Source organism: Triturus cristatus, chromosome 8 (genome assembly GCF_964204655.1).
Source record: "Triturus cristatus chromosome 8, aTriCri1.1, whole genome shotgun sequence".
Lineage (NCBI taxonomy): Eukaryota > Metazoa > Chordata > Amphibia > Caudata > Salamandridae > Triturus > Triturus cristatus.
The window spans coordinates 92,293,236-92,309,192 of record NC_140591.1 but is presented as its reverse complement, the minus strand read 5'-3'; the positions used below and the strand labels follow the sequence as shown (position 1 = coordinate 92,309,192).

The 15,957-nt window shown below is 55.2% G+C and overlaps 4 non-coding genes and 1 pseudogene across 4 annotated transcripts; all 5 read left to right on the top strand.

Moving 5' to 3' along the window:
• Positions 1-1,821: 1,821 nt before the first annotated feature.
• On the top strand, positions 1,822-1,940 carry LOC146801427 (5S ribosomal RNA). Its single transcript, XR_014968146.1, has one exon. It is a non-coding gene; the product is annotated as a 5S ribosomal RNA (ribosomal RNA).
• Positions 1,941-2,896: 956 nt separating this feature from the next.
• On the top strand, positions 2,897-3,005 carry LOC146801426 (5S ribosomal RNA; annotated as a pseudogene).
• Positions 3,006-5,885: 2,880 nt separating this feature from the next.
• On the top strand, positions 5,886-6,004 carry LOC146801425 (5S ribosomal RNA). Its single transcript, XR_014968145.1, has one exon. It is a non-coding gene; the product is annotated as a 5S ribosomal RNA (ribosomal RNA).
• Positions 6,005-14,206: 8,202 nt separating this feature from the next.
• LOC146801424 (5S ribosomal RNA) lies at positions 14,207-14,325 on the top strand. Its single transcript, XR_014968144.1, has one exon. It is a non-coding gene; the product is annotated as a 5S ribosomal RNA (ribosomal RNA).
• Positions 14,326-15,281: 956 nt separating this feature from the next.
• On the top strand, positions 15,282-15,400 carry LOC146801423 (5S ribosomal RNA). The gene has a single exon (XR_014968331.1). It is a non-coding gene; the product is annotated as a 5S ribosomal RNA (ribosomal RNA).
• The last annotated feature ends 557 nt before the right edge of the window (positions 15,401-15,957 follow it).

The window sequence follows — 15,957 nt, the reverse complement described above, 5'->3', positions numbered from 1 at the left end:
ACCACGCAACCATAGAGCACTCAGACCCTCATCTCAGTCTCTCTTCTCTATACACACGGTGGCAGGCCCTGGACATGGACGTGATTTGCATACGAGGGCTCGGTCTCTGATAAAAAAAAGAAAAGAAAACTTGCAGCCAGAGCTCCCTGGGAAAAAAAATTGCCATGCCAATGCTTCTGCGGGTGAGCATGAGTTGAAGAGTTGTAGTCCGGCAGCCCCTGCCACATGGCGGAGCGGCCCGATAGAGTGCCTTAGAGCCCAGTGCAAAGCAAGGCCAGGCTCTTGGTGAAAACACCAGGCTGCTGGTTTGCTAGCTCCCCAGCTGGCACCTATAGGGAGGTCGGAGCCTGCGTGTCATTTATTTATTTATTTATAGTTTTATAGAGCGCGAACCAGACCCGTGAGGGTATCAGAGCGCTTTACAGGATTGAGGGGGAGGAAAACAACGCATAAGGATGGGAGGGATCAGATTGGGAGAGATAGGGATACAATATACAGGAGGAGCACGCAGTCTGAGGTCCAAGCTACATGTGGGAGAAAATTGAAGCATGCAGATAAAAAAACCATACAAGAAGGTTTCCATATCCACGAGGTGCACCCCGTCTGAGGTCGAAGCTACATGTGGGATAACAAATTAGAGCGGGTAGTTACATGTACAAGAAGGCGCGCAGTCTCAGCTCTTGGGGGGGATGCCCAGGAGTCCAGAAAAATGTGTCATCCGTGGAGGCCGTGGATAATGCCGAGTTGGAGGGTGGAACAAGCCTATGAGGTGATTGTAAAGTATTCATTAGATGAGCTATTTTCCCATTAAAGAAAGTTTTGGTCTCCTTCTTAAAGTGTGCCAGTGACGGAAGTCTTCTGATGGAGGGTGGGAGAGAGTTCCAGATTCTTGGAGCGGCCCCAGAGAAGGCTCGATTGTAGGTTTTTTTCTTCCCGAAGCGTGCTTTTTGGCATATCGGGAGTTTCTGGCCTGTCCGGATATCACGAGTTTTTGTGCAAGAAATGTAGGTGAATTCGCGTACAGAGCTTTGTGAGTTATGCAAGCCGCTTTAAATTGTATTCTGGCCTTCAGGGGAAGCCAGTTCAGAGCTTTGAGGCAGGGGGAGAAATGTGGTCAAATGTTGTTTCAACCCGTTGCGAGTCTGGCGGCGGTGTTGAGGCAGGCTTTCAATGGGGCCAGACAGTTCTTGGGTAGCCCTGCAAGAGTAGAGCATCCATATTCAAGTTTAGAAATGACTAGGGCCTGGGTTGCCATTTCAAGGCCGGACACATCGAGGAAGGGTTTTAGGTTTCTTGGGTAGCTCAGGTGGAATCTAGCCGTTCTGGCCAGCGCGTTTATATGGCCATGCATATGCAAGCTGCCGTCAAGGGTTATTCCCAGGGATTTCGCCGACTCAATAATGGTAGGAGGGCAGTTTAGTGCAGTGATGGTCTTGATCCATTCCTGGAAGTCTGGATTTGGTTTGGGTGGGGAGATCAGAGGGAATTCCGTTTTGTTTGCGTGGAGTTTAAGCTGGTTGCTGGTGAGCCAGTGGACTGCCAGCTTCAGTGCCTCGTTTAGGGAGAAAATGTCCTCAGGGAAAGAGATTTTTATGTAGACCTGTGAACGGTGGGCGTACATAAGGTAGGAGATGTTGGCGGCAGAAGTGTGAAATAAGCAAGTGCACGGCTGGTGAAAGCCAGGGCTGTGCTTGGCTATCTGTAGCAAGCTTGCCAAGGGAGGGCAGTTGTTGAAGGGAAGTGTGCAAGTGTGCGCAGCGCAGAAGGTTCCAGAGTGGCGGGTGGTGTCAGCACAAGAGGCCTGAACAGGCAGCCTCCCATGCCTACGGCCATACCACCCTGAATGCGCCCGATCTCGTCCGATCTCGGAAGCTAAGCAGGGTCGGGCCTGGTTAGTACTTGGATGGGAGACCGCCTGGGAATACCAGGTGCTGTAGGCATTTTGCCACTCGCTGCTGCGCGTCCCCTGCACAATCACACCTAATCTTCCTGGCTCATAGCATTTTCTAACAAATATACATATATTCTGCTCTCCTCCTCTCCCTCCTCCTCTTTGTTTTTTTTTTTTATTTATTTATAAAGAAACCGGCAACGAGTTTACAATATGCGTGGCCCTTAACTTTAAACTCGAAAACTGAAAGAAAATGAAGAAAAACTTTGCCCTAAGACAGGACAGAGGACCCCTAGCTAAGGCTGGGGAGCTGCTGCAAGCTGCCGCTGCTGATGGGCTGCGCCGGCCCCGGTTCCGGGGGCCCCCCTCCCTCGGCTGGGCTGTCCGAGGCAGCCCGGGAGCAGGGGCCCGCTGAGGCGGAGAGCCAGGCCCGTGACATTAAGGGCCATGGACCCAGGCAGTACTCGGACCCTCGCCTCACTCTCTTTTCTATACGGACAGAGGGGGCGGGGCACGGACATTATTTGCATATGAGGGGCCAGTTCTTGGTGTTTTTTCTTTTTTTACAAAAAGACAGGAGACTTGCGGCAGCCAGAGATTGAGGGTAAAGAAGTTGCCTCCCCAGAGTTCGGGTGAGCATCAGCTGCTGAGCGGGAGTCCCTGCAGCCCCCGGCACATAGAGAAGTGTCCCGAGCAGAGTGCCTTGGAGGCCAGGGCGAAGCAAGTGCCTGGAGGCCAGTGCGAAGCAAGGCTAGGCGGCGCTTGTTAAAAAGGTCCGGCTGCTGGTCTGCTGCTAATGCCGGCCCCTAAAGAAGGGTGGTCGCAGCCAGCCTGTGCGAAAGTGTAAAGTAAGCAAGTGCAAGAGAGGGCTGTGCTTGGCAGTGTGCAGGAAGTTTGATATGGAGGGCAGGTGTTAAAGGGAAATGTGCAAAGGTACTCGAGGGACGCCTGGTGATGACAAGCGGGCTGCCGCAGCACAAGAGGCCTGAACAGGCACGCTCTCGTGCCTACGGCCATACCACCCTGAATGCGCCCGATCTCGGAAGCTAAGCAGGGTCGGGCCTGGTTAGTACTTGGATGGGAGACCGCCTGGGAATACCAGGTGCTGTAGGCATTTTGCCTCTCTGACCAATGGCACTTCCGTTTTTTTGGGGGCGGGATCTATTCTACTCTTTTATTTTTTGTTTCTTAAAAAAAAAAAAAAACGCCATCAGGTTCGCAACACTCAGGGCCCATAACTTTCCGCTCGGATATTGAACATTCGGCTGCGCTTTACACTGGGTCCAGAAAGAAAAAAAGCTGTGCCATAAGACAGAACACGGGACCGACTCCAACACCCCCTCCCCCCCCCCCCCCCCCACCCCCACCCCAACCCCGCAAGATGTGGTTTTCTTCTCTCGGCGGCGCAGAGCTGCTGCACGGGCCAGCATCGGTTCCAGGTCCCCATCTATTGGCTTTCCCCAGCAGCCCGAAAGCAGGGGGGGTGAGCCGGAGAGCCAGGCAGCGAGGGCCGCCGAGTACAACCGAGAGGGGTGCGGGGCGCACACACACGCACACACATACGCACTCACTTACACCCATGCATTCACAAGCAGACACTCGCACACACCCCGTACACAACACTCACTCACAAATACACATACATTCATACATGCGCACACGAACAAACGAACCAAACGGCGTCAAGAAAAAAGCAACACTTACCTGCTGCAGGCCTCCGGGAGCTGCCAAGAGGGTTGCCACTGCTACCTTGGTCAGCCAATGAGGGGAGGCAGCAGTCGCTCACTCGTTACAGAGCAGGATGGGGACAGAGTCGGTGACAGACACTCGGCCGTTGGCGCTTCGGGGTTTAAAAATGAAGCGTCCAGCTACGAGGCTTTCACTGAAGCTCTCCCTCAACAGGAGGGGAGGGCCTCAAGGACCTTTTGCTGAGCCGAGGAGGTCAGGCCCACCAGAGCTGTGACATCCTCAGCCCAGCAAACCTCAGCTTAGGCAGCCGGGAGCCTGCGCATTTAGCGCATCTCCAACTCCTGGCCTGAACATAAAGAGTGTCTGTCAAGCTGACCTTTCTTCAGCCTGACATACACTCCTTATGTCCAAAAGGGCGGGGGCGTGGCCTCACCGCCTTTAAGGACGGGCGGCTGCTGAAGTCAGGCCGTTGGCAACGAGGACCACGCAACCATAGAGCACTCAGACCCTCATCTCAGTCTCTCTTCTCTATACACACGGTGGCAGGCCCTGGACATGGACGTGATTTGCATACGAGGGCTCGGTCTCTGATAAAAAAAAAGAAAAGAAAACTTGCAGCCAGAGCTCCCTGGGAAAAAAAATTGCCATGCCAATGCTTCTGCGGGTGAGCATGAGTTGAAGAGTTGTAGTCCGGCAGCCCCTGCCACATGGCGGAGCGGCCCGATAGAGTGCCTTAGAGCCCAGTGCAAAGCAAGGCCAGGCTCTTGGTGAAAACACCAGGCTGCTGGTTTGCTAGCTCCCCAGCTGGCACCTATAGGGAGGTCGGAGCCTGCGTGTCATTTATTTATTTATTTATAGTTTTATAGAGCGCGAACCAGACCCGTGAGGGTATCAGAGCGCTTTACAGGATTGAGGGGGAGGAAAACAACGCATAAGGATGGGAGGGATCAGATTGGGAGAGATAGGGATACAATATACAGGAGGAGCACGCAGTCTAAGGTCCAAGCTACATGTGGGAGAAAATTGAAGCATGCAGATAAAAAAACCATACAAGAAGGTTTCCATATCCACGAGGTGCACCCCGTCTGAGGTCGAAGCTACATGTGGGATAACAAATTAGAGCGGGTAGTTACATGTACAAGAAGGCGCGCAGTCTCAGCTCTTGGGGGGGATGCCCAGGAGTCCAGAAAAATGTGTCATCCGTGGAGGCCGTGGATAATGCCGAGGTGGAGGGTGGAACAAGTCTATGAGGTGATTGTAAAGTATTCCTTAGATGAGCTATTTTCCTGTTAAAGAAAGTTTTGGTCTCCTTCTTAAAGTGTGCCAGTGACGGAAGTCTTCTGATGGAGGGTGGGAGAGAGTGCCAGATTCTTGGAGCGGCCCCAGAGAAGGCTCGATTGCAGGTTTTTTTCTTCCCGAAGCGTGCTTTTTGGCAGATCGGGAGTTTCTGGCCTGTCCGGATATCACGAGTTTTTGTGCAAGATATGTAGGTGAATTCGCGTACAGAGCTTTGTGAGTTATGCAAGCCACTTCAAATTGTATTCTGGCCTTCTGGGGAAGCCAGTTCAGAGCTTTGAGGTGGGGAGAGATGTGGTCAAATTGTTTTCAACCCGTTACGAGTCTGGCGGCGGTGTTGAGGCAGGCTTTCAACGGGGCCAGAGAGTTCTTGGGTAGCCCTGCAAGAGTAGAGCATCCATATTCAAGTCTGGAAATGACTAGGGCCTGGGTTGCCATTTTAAGGCCGGACACATCGAGGAAGGGTTTTAGGTTTCTTAGGTAGCTCGGGTGGAATCTAGCCGTTTTGGCCATCGCGTTTATACGGCCATGCATATGCAAGCTGCCGTCAAGGGTTATTCCCAGGGATTTCGCCGACTCAATAATGGTAGGAGGGCAGTTGAGTGCAGTGATGGTCTTGATCCATTCCTGGATGTCTGGGTTTGGTTTGGGTGGGGGGGGGGGGTCAGAAGGAATTCCGTTTTGTTTGCGTTGAGTTTAAGCTGGTTGCTGGTGAGCCAGTGGACTGGCCGCTTCAGTGCCTCGTTTAGGGAGAAAATGTCCTCGGGGAAAGAGATTTTTATGTAGACCTGTGTACGGTGGGCGTACATAAGGTAGGAGATGTTGGCGGCAGAAGTGTGAAATAAGCAAGCGCACGGCTGGTGAAAGCCAGGGCTGTGCTTGGCTATCTGTAGCAAGCTTGCCAAGGGAGGGCAGTTGTTGAAGGGAAGTGTGCAAGTGTGCGCAGCGCAGAAGGTTCCAGAGTGGCGGGTGGTGTGAGCACAAGAGGCCTGAACAGGCAGCCTCCCATGCCTACGGCCATACCACCCTGAATGCGCCCGATCTCGTCCGATCTCGGAAGCTAAGCAGGGTCGGGCCTGGTTAGTACTTGGATGGGAGACCGCCTGGGAATACCAGGTGCTGTAGGCATTTTGCCACTCGCTGCTGCGCGTCCCCTGCACAATCACACCTAATCTTCCTGGCTCATAGCATTTTCTAACAAATATACATATATTCTGCTCTCCTCCTCTCCCTCCTCCTCTTTGTTTTTTTTTTTTATTTATTTATAAAGAAACCGGCAACGAGTTTACAATATGCGTGGCCCTTAACTTTAAACTCGAAAACTGAAAGAAAATGAAGAAAAACTTTGCCCTAAGACAGGACAGAGGACCCCTAGCTAAGGCTGGGGAGCTGCTGCAAGCTGCCGCTGCTGATGGGCTGCGCCGGCCCCGGTTCCGGGGGCCCCCCTCCCTCGGCTGGGCTGTCCGAGGCAGCCCGGGAGCAGGGGCCCGCTGAGGCGGAGAGCCAGGCCCGTGACATTAAGGGCCATGGACCCAGGCAGTACTCGGACCCTCGCCTCACTCTCTTTTCTATACGGACAGAGGGGGCGGGGCACGGACATTATTTGCATATGAGGGGCCAGTTCTTGGTGTTTTTTCTTTTTTTACAAAAAGACAGGAGACTTGCGGCAGCCAGAGATTGAGGGTAAAGAAGTTGCCTCCCCAGAGTTCGGGTGAGCATCAGCTGCTGAGCGGGAGTCCCTGCAGCCCCCGGCACATAGAGAAGTGTCCCGAGCAGAGTGCCTTGGAGGCCAGGGCGAAGCAAGTGCCTGGAGGCCAGTGCGAAGCAAGGCTAGGCGGCGCTTGTTAAAAAGGTCCGGCTGCTGGTCTGCTGCTAATGCCGGCCCCTAAAGAAGGGTGGTCGCAGCCAGCCTGTGCGAAAGTGTAAAGTAAGCAAGTGCAAGAGAGGGCTGTGCTTGGCAGTGTGCAGGAAGTTTGATATGGAGGGCAGGTGTTAAAGGGAAATGTGCAAAGGTACTCGAGGGACGCCTGGTGATGACACGCGGGCTGCCGCAGCACAAGAGGCCTGAACAGGCACGCTCTCGTGCCTACGGCCATACCACCCTGAATGCGCCCGATCTCGTCCGATCTCGGAAGCTAAGCAGGGTCGGGCCTGGTTAGTACTTGGATGGTGTAATGATGGGCCCTAGGCCCACATGCTAGGTGAAGGAGGACACAGGACACATAGTTGGGGATAGTGGGAATGGCCTCGAGCACGTGCGCTCGGCCCCTTTTATTGACAGCGTCACCTGACACAGTGACGTCTGTGGTGGGTGGGTGTACAGTGTAATACAGCAGGTCGGAGCACTAGAACGTGTCCATGCTTGGACACTACATCCCTCCCAATTTTTAATAACAAAACCCAACGTCAACGTTCAACCTGGGGGAGAAAGAAAGATATACACAGTTGTAATACAGTGACCAAACTTCTGCAGAATCGCTCACGCTTCAGCTGCTTGGAGTCGCAGAAGATGTTCTTCCTGTCGCGGACGATGCTCTTCCTGTCGCAGACGATCACCAGTTCACTGTGGCACCAGTCATGGGTGCTCGATGGACCTAGTCTGTTTGACGGCTCTGCCTCGAAGTTGTTCTCACAGTCTTTCCTTAGCCTTTACTTTCTTGGCGACAAACGCAGTTGAGGTCTTGTGGTTTGCCGCTAGATGTTGCCGTTCGTCTTTTCGTCCAGTCCTTTTCTTTATCTGTGGCGTGTGTTTCTGTTTTGCAAAACGGATTGGTTGCAAGACACCCCTCTCACCAGGATGCCTCTCTCGCAGGTGTTCCCCTGCCACGGGATATCCCTGAGGCCCTCCGACTCGTCCTGAGCTGGGTGTACTGTGTCGTGTTACTCGCACGCCGATCCGTGTGGGTGCAGAGGAGACGACAAGTCTCACCTCGGGTTCTGCAGTCGTGCCTGGAGGGTAGCTGTTGGCTCCTGTCTTCGCACACAATGTCTTCATCCTCCTGGGACCTTTGCTGGAGGGCGGCTGATGACCATCTCTCGTCGCGGGGACGCTCTCTCACTGGCATCCCTGAGGCCTCTGCCCCTGGGTCACCACGGCTGGCGTTGTCCAGTGTCCGTGTGACCCCAAAGGTGGGTGTTTCGAATAGTCCGGCCTGCTCACCCCTGCAGATCCCAGGTGCGCTGAAAGCATCATCAAACAGATGGTCTTTTCTCCGTGCCACGGGTGTTCTTCAGGACTTGCGCACTGTGTTCTGACGCTTGTCACCTTCCTTGTCTTTGAGGTGTGAGTAGTCTTGCCACACTCTTCTCCTTGTCCTCTATTTCTTTCTCCGTGAGGCTGTCATGTCACTCTGACTTCTTCTCCTTCTTACAGTGGCAACCGTGCCACTCAGATCTTTCTTTCTTGTCGTGGCAAACGTGCCACTGCGATTTCTTCTTTCTTCGTAGTGGCGGACGTGCCACTCTGGTCTCTTCATCTCTTCGCTTCACGACCTACTCTGGACCGTTCCTGTTCTCTTATCTGGCCAGGCTTCTCCATGCAGCGCGCGCACTCTGCACGTGTTCCCCCTGGTCTTGTCCTCGTCCGAGAACACTCTCTTCATCTTCCTCAGCATTCCGAGTTAGGGTCGTGACCTTCTCTTCATCTTCACCTTGTCACCAGTTACGTCGGTTGAAGTTCGTGGGGCCATGCTCATGGTCCGCTTCGGTCTTCTCCCTTTCACCAGTTGCTTTGGTTCTTCTTGAGCTTCTTTGGACCACTTGACGGTCCGCGCTGCCGATCACTGGCAGGATATCTTCGGTCTTGCGTCAGACCTCTTTGTGCGACTCCTGGCGAGTCGGCTTCTTTGGTGCGACCATGTGGCAGGTCGGCTGAGCCGTTGTGGTGCGACCGTTCGGCTGGTCGGCTTGACCTTTGTGGGGCGACCGTTTGGCAGGTCGGCTTGGCCTTTGTGGTGCGACCATTTGGCTGGTCGGCTTGACCTTTGTGGGGCGACCGTTTGGCAGGTCGGCTGGGCCTTTGTGGTGCGACCATTTTCTGCTGGTCGGCTTGACCTTTGTGGTGCGACCGTTTGGCAGGTCGGCTGGGCCTTTGTGGTGCGACCATTTTTGGCTGGTCGGCTTCACGAGGTGTGTCACGTCGTGTGACTACCTGTGTCCGCTGCCTTGTCAGGCGCTGGTGCGTGCTACTCTTCGTACCGTCGTGGTACCTCTTCAGTGTAGCGTTGCTCCTAGTATCAGGATCACTTGATGTGGTGGCTTCTTGGCGCCACTGGGTGTTGCTCTGCATCCATGGCCGCCAGTGTCGGATACTTGCTGCGCCCATCCTCTTCAGTGGGTTCCTCTCCTGTAGGCGCTGCAGTGTACCTTCCGCGTCCGGCGTACATCTGCACTGAGTCCGTTTGTTCTCTCTCGAGGGTTCGCTCCCCTTGATGCGGCGACAGCGCAGTCCTCGCTGGGGTGGATGTGGCTCGACACCATTTCTTCTTACTTCCTCCTTATTGCTGCGGGATGGCGCTGCATCCCTGTGGCACACTGTCTCTTCACCCTTGCAGTTCTGTGCTTCCGTCGCGTTCCTGCGCTTCTGGCACATTCCTGTGCGCCTCCGTCGCGTTCCCGTGCGCTCACCTTCGCGCCTCCGTCAGACCTTGCGGTACTTGCCTTGCTGCCTCTTCTCCCTTGCGCTGCGAGCCGTCGGTCTCCTGTAGCTGCTGGACTTCTTTGGCTTGCTGTAGGCTTGTTGATTTTCCCCTTTTCCTGCAGTACCATCAGTGGCCGCTAGATGGCAGTGTTGCTTTAACCTACTTTGCTGGTAGACGTTCTTTCCCGTGTTGTTTTTTTTTCAGGTTTTTGGCAGAGTGCAGACGGGCCAGAGTGCAGACGGGCCAGAGCCACAGCAGGACAGTGGAGGGCAGGACACGGGCAGCAGGTGAGTCTTTTATTTTCTTTTTGTATTCGTTTGAAGGCAGGAGGGGGCACAGGCATTGACAGTGGGCTGCTCAGAGGGCAGTGATGCATCACTCGCAAGCTGGGGCAGTTCATACCTCGCGTGGATGGCGGCTGGGGCTTGGTGTGCACTACATGTGCTTTGTTTGATGCCGGAGGGTGTGGGCTCTGTAGTTCACTCCCGAGCGGCGCTGCTGGGGGTCCTACGAGGTGGGGGCATTCTTCTGGATGGCCGGCGGCAGCCATTCTTTACTTTGGAGATTGCCCTCCCTGCCCGCGGCAGCTTCCTGCAGTCTTCGCGCGGCAGGGAGGGGGAGGGTTTGCCAGCATGTCCGTCCCTATGCGGGGTAGGCACCCGCTGGTTTAATTTGTACGGCGCTCCTCCTTGACCGCGCTGGCCGCCTGCAGACGCATACCGCTACGGGTGGGCTCCGCGATGCACCCAGTTTCTCCCGCCCCCGCTTCCACAGGCCTCCTTACTTCCCGGGCCTCGGGCGGGGGTGCTGGCACTGAGCGGCCCTGTCTTCAGGCTGCCGCTGCGGGTGGGCTCCGCTTTCGTTCAGTTCATTCCGCCCGCAGGCGTACTCGGTCTTGGGCTGTGCCGGCGCTGTTCTCCTCCTCGCTCCCCCGCTATCAGCTTCCCTGACTACACGCTGAGCGGGGGAGGGTTGGCGCTGCTGCCGGAGCCTGCCCGCTCCTTTCCGGCAAAGTCAGTGGCTCCTCACGGGACGGGGGAGTGGATAGCTCGTCCCTTTCGCCGCAGGCTCACCTTCGGCCCGGCGGGGCTTCCCTTCAACGCGGGTGGGCACCGCGTGGGCCACACCTCTTGCGGGGGTCGCCGCCGATGCGGGTGGGCTCCGTTCGGCGTGCCTTTCCGTCGGGGACACCTCCGGGCACAGCGGTCGGGTCGGGGTGGGCACCCGGCCTCCGCCTGCAGACTTGCGGCGTCGCGGCCGGTGCGGGTGGGCTCCGCACGGTCGGCACTTCCTTCTGGGCGCTTCTAGGCACAGCGGCAGGTCGGGGTGGGCACCCGACTGCCACGCTTCCTCCCTGGGGCACAGCGTCGCCTACCAGTCTTCGTGGCGGTGCGGGGTGGGCACCCGGTCACCGCAGGGCCTGCTGCGGGCTCCGCTCGCCTGGCTGGCTTCACGGCGCGTGGCGCCGTCACCCGGGGGTGTGCTCACCGGGCAGTCCTCCTTCCCCCTCAACCATCAAAGGTGCGCCGATCGGGGGCTGCACACGCGGGGTAACGTACCCGCCTCGTCGCCAATGTAATGATGGGCCCTAGGCCCACATGCTAGGTGAAGGAGGACACAGGACACATAGTTGGGGATAGTGGGAATGGCCTCGAGCACGTGCGCTCGGCCCCTTTTATTGACAGCGTCACCTGACACAGTGACGTCTGTGGTGGGTGGGTGTACAGTGTAATACAGCAGGTCGGAGCACTAGAACGTGTCCATGCTTGGACACTACAGATGGGAGACCGCCTGGGAATACCAGGTGCTGTAGGCATTTTGCCTCTCTGACCAATGGCACTTCCGTTTTTTGGGGGGCGGGATCTATTCTACTCTTTTATTTTTTGTTTCTTAAAAAAAAAAAAAAACGCCATCAGGTTCGCAACACTCAGGGCCCATAACTTTCCGCTCGGATATTGAACATTCGGCTGCGCTTTACACTGGGTCCAGAAAGAAAAAAAGCTGTGCCATAAGACAGAACACGGGACCGACTCCAACACCCCCCCCCCCCCCCCCCCCACCCCCACCCCAACCCCGCAAGATGTGGTTTTCTTCTCTCGGCGGCGCAGAGCTGCTGCACGGGCCAGCATCGGTTCCAGGTCCCCATCTATTGGCTTTCCCCAGCAGCCCGAAAGCAGGGGGGGTGAGCCGGAGAGCCAGGCAGCGAGGGCCGCCGAGTACAACCGAGAGGGGTGCGGGGCGCACACACACGCACACACATACGCACTCACTTACACCCATGCATTCACAAGCAGACACTCGCACACACCCCGTACACAACACTCACTCACAAATACACATACATTCATACATGCGCACACGAACAAACGAACCAAACGGCGTCAAGAAAAAAGCAACACTTACCTGCTGCAGGCCTCCGGGAGCTGCCAAGAGGGTTGCCACTGCTACCTTGGTCAGCCAATGAGGGGAGGCAGCAGTCGCTCACTCGTTACAGAGCAGGATGGGGACAGAGTCGGTGACAGACACTCGGCCGTTGGCGCTTCGGGGTTTAAAAATGAAGCGTCCAGCTACGAGGCTTTCACTGAAGCTCTCCCTCAACAGGAGGGGAGGGCCTCAAGGACCTTTTGCTGAGCCGAGGAGGTCAGGCCCACCAGAGCTGTGACATCCTCAGCCCAGCAAACCTCAGCTTAGGCAGCCGGGAGCCTGCGCATTTAGCGCATCTCCAACTCCTGGCCTGAACATAAAGAGTGTCTGTCAAGCTGACCTTTCTTCAGCCTGACATACACTCCTTATGTCCAAAAGGGCGGGGGCGTGGCCTCACCGCCTTTAAGGACGGGCGGCTGCTGAAGTCAGGCCGTTGGCAACGAGGACCACGCAACCATAGAGCACTCAGACCCTCATCTCAGTCTCTCTTCTCTATACACACGGTGGCAGGCCCTGGACATGGACGTGATTTGCATACGAGGGCTCGGTCTCTGATAAAAAAAAGAAAAGAAAACTTGCAGCCAGAGCTCCCTGGGAAAAAAAATTGCCATGCCAATGCTTCTGCGGGTGAGCATGAGTTGAAGAGTTGTAGTCCGGCAGCCCCTGCCACATGGCGGAGCGGCCCGATAGAGTGCCTTAGAGCCCAGTGCAAAGCAAGGCCAGGCTCTTGGTGAAAACACCAGGCTGCTGGTTTGCTAGCTCCCCAGCTGGCACCTATAGGGAGGTCGGAGCCTGCGTGTCATTTATTTATTTATTTATAGTTTTATAGAGCGCGAACCAGACCCGTGAGGGTATCAGAGCGCTTTACAGGATTGAGGGGGAGGAAAACAACGCATAAGGATGGGAGGGATCAGATTGGGAGAGATAGGGATACAATATACAGGAGGAGCACGCAGTCTGAGGTCCAAGCTACATGTGGGAGAAAATTGAAGCATGCAGATAAAAAAACCATACAAGAAGGTTTCCATATCCACGAGGTGCACCCCGTCTGAGGTCGAAGCTACATGTGGGATAACAAATTAGAGCGGGTAGTTACATGTACAAGAAGGCGCGCAGTCTCAGCTCTTGGGGGGGATGCCCAGGAGTCCAGAAAAATGTGTCATCCGTGGAGGCCGTGGATAATGCCGAGTTGGAGGGTGGAACAAGCCTATGAGGTGATTGTAAAGTATTCATTAGATGAGCTATTTTCCCATTAAAGAAAGTTTTGGTCTCCTTCTTAAAGTGTGCCAGTGACGGAAGTCTTCTGATGGAGGGTGGGAGAGAGTTCCAGATTCTTGGAGCGGCCCCAGAGAAGGCTCGATTGTAGGTTTTTTTCTTCCCGAAGCGTGCTTTTTGGCATATCGGGAGTTTCTGGCCTGTCCGGATATCACGAGTTTTTGTGCAAGAAATGTAGGTGAATTCGCGTACAGAGCTTTGTGAGTTATGCAAGCCGCTTTAAATTGTATTCTGGCCTTCAGGGGAAGCCAGTTCAGAGCTTTGAGGCAGGGGGAGAAATGTGGTCAAATGTTGTTTCAACCCGTTGCGAGTCTGGCGGCGGTGTTGAGGCAGGCTTTCAATGGGGCCAGACAGTTCTTGGGTAGCCCTGCAAGAGTAGAGCATCCATATTCAAGTTTAGAAATGACTAGGGCCTGGGTTGCCATTTCAAGGCCGGACACATCGAGGAAGGGTTTTAGGTTTCTTGGGTAGCTCAGGTGGAATCTAGCCGTTCTGGCCAGCGCGTTTATATGGCCATGCATATGCAAGCTGCCGTCAAGGGTTATTCCCAGGGATTTCGCCGACTCAATAATGGTAGGAGGGCAGTTTAGTGCAGTGATGGTCTTGATCCATTCCTGGAAGTCTGGATTTGGTTTGGGTGGGGAGATCAGAGGGAATTCCGTTTTGTTTGCGTGGAGTTTAAGCTGGTTGCTGGTGAGCCAGTGGACTGCCAGCTTCAGTGCCTCGTTTAGGGAGAAAATGTCCTCAGGGAAAGAGATTTTTATGTAGACCTGTGAACGGTGGGCGTACATAAGGTAGGAGATGTTGGCGGCAGAAGTGTGAAATAAGCAAGTGCACGGCTGGTGAAAGCCAGGGCTGTGCTTGGCTATCTGTAGCAAGCTTGCCAAGGGAGGGCAGTTGTTGAAGGGAAGTGTGCAAGTGTGCGCAGCGCAGAAGGTTCCAGAGTGGCGGGTGGTGTCAGCACAAGAGGCCTGAACAGGCAGCCTCCCATGCCTACGGCCATACCACCCTGAATGCGCCCGATCTCGTCCGATCTCGGAAGCTAAGCAGGGTCGGGCCTGGTTAGTACTTGGATGGGAGACCGCCTGGGAATACCAGGTGCTGTAGGCATTTTGCCACTCGCTGCTGCGCGTCCCCTGCACAATCACACCTAATCTTCCTGGCTCATAGCATTTTCTAACAAATATACATATATTCTGCTCTCCTCCTCTCCCTCCTCCTCTTTGTTTTTTTTTTTTATTTATTTATAAAGAAACCGGCAACGAGTTTACAATATGCGTGGCCCTTAACTTTAAACTCGAAAACTGAAAGAAAATGAAGAAAAACTTTGCCCTAAGACAGGACAGAGGACCCCTAGCTAAGGCTGGGGAGCTGCTGCAAGCTGCCGCTGCTGATGGGCTGCGCCGGCCCCGGTTCCGGGGGCCCCCCTCCCTCGGCTGGGCTGTCCGAGGCAGCCCGGGAGCAGGGGCCCGCTGAGGCGGAGAGCCAGGCCCGTGACATTAAGGGCCATGGACCCAGGCAGTACTCGGACCCTCGCCTCACTCTCTTTTCTATACGGACAGAGGGGGCGGGGCACGGACATTATTTGCATATGAGGGGCCAGTTCTTGGTGTTTTTTCTTTTTTTACAAAAAGACAGGAGACTTGCGGCAGCCAGAGATTGAGGGTAAAGAAGTTGCCTCCCCAGAGTTCGGGTGAGCATCAGCTGCTGAGCGGGAGTCCCTGCAGCCCCCGGCACATAGAGAAGTGTCCCGAGCAGAGTGCCTTGGAGGCCAGGGCGAAGCAAGTGCCTGGAGGCCAGTGCGAAGCAAGGCTAGGCGGCGCTTGTTAAAAAGGTCCGGCTGCTGGTCTGCTGCTAATGCCGGCCCCTAAAGAAGGGTGGTCGCAGCCAGCCTGTGCGAAAGTGTAAAGTAAGCAAGTGCAAGAGAGGGCTGTGCTTGGCAGTGTGCAGGAAGTTTGATATGGAGGGCAGGTGTTAAAGGGAAATGTGCAAAGGTACTCGAGGGACGCCTGGTGATGACACGCGGGCTGCCGCAGCACAAGAGGCCTGAACAGGCACGCTCTCGTGCCTACGGCCATATCACCCTGAATGCGCCCGATCTCGTCCGATCTCGGAAGCTAAGCAGGGTCGGGCCTGGTTAGTACTTGGATGGGAGACCGCCTGGGAATACCAGGTGCTGTAGGCATTTTGCCTCTCTGACCAATGGCACTTCCGTTTTTTTGGGGGCGGGATCTATTCTACTCTTTTATTTTTTGTTTCTTAAAAAAAAAAAAAAACGCCATCAGGTTCGCAACACTCAGGGCCCATAACTTTCCGCTCGGATATTGAACATTCGGCTGCGCTTTACACTGGGTCCAGAAAGAAAAAAAGCTGTGCCATAAGACAGAACACGGGACCGACTCCAACACCCCCTCCCCCCCCCCCCCCCCCACCCCCACCCCAACCCCGCAAGATGTGGTTTTCTTCTCTCGGCGGCGCAGAGCTGCTGCACGGGCCAGCATCGGTTCCAGGTCCCCATCTATTGGCTTTCCCCAGCAGCCCGAAAGCAGGGGGGGTGAGCCGGAGAGCCAGGCAGCGAGGGCCGCCGAGTACAACCGAGAGGGGTGCGGGGCGCACACACACGCACACACATACGCACTCACTTACACCCATGCATTCACAAGCAGACACTCGCACACACCCCGTACACAACACTCACTCACAAATACACATACATTCATACATGCGCACACGAACAAACGA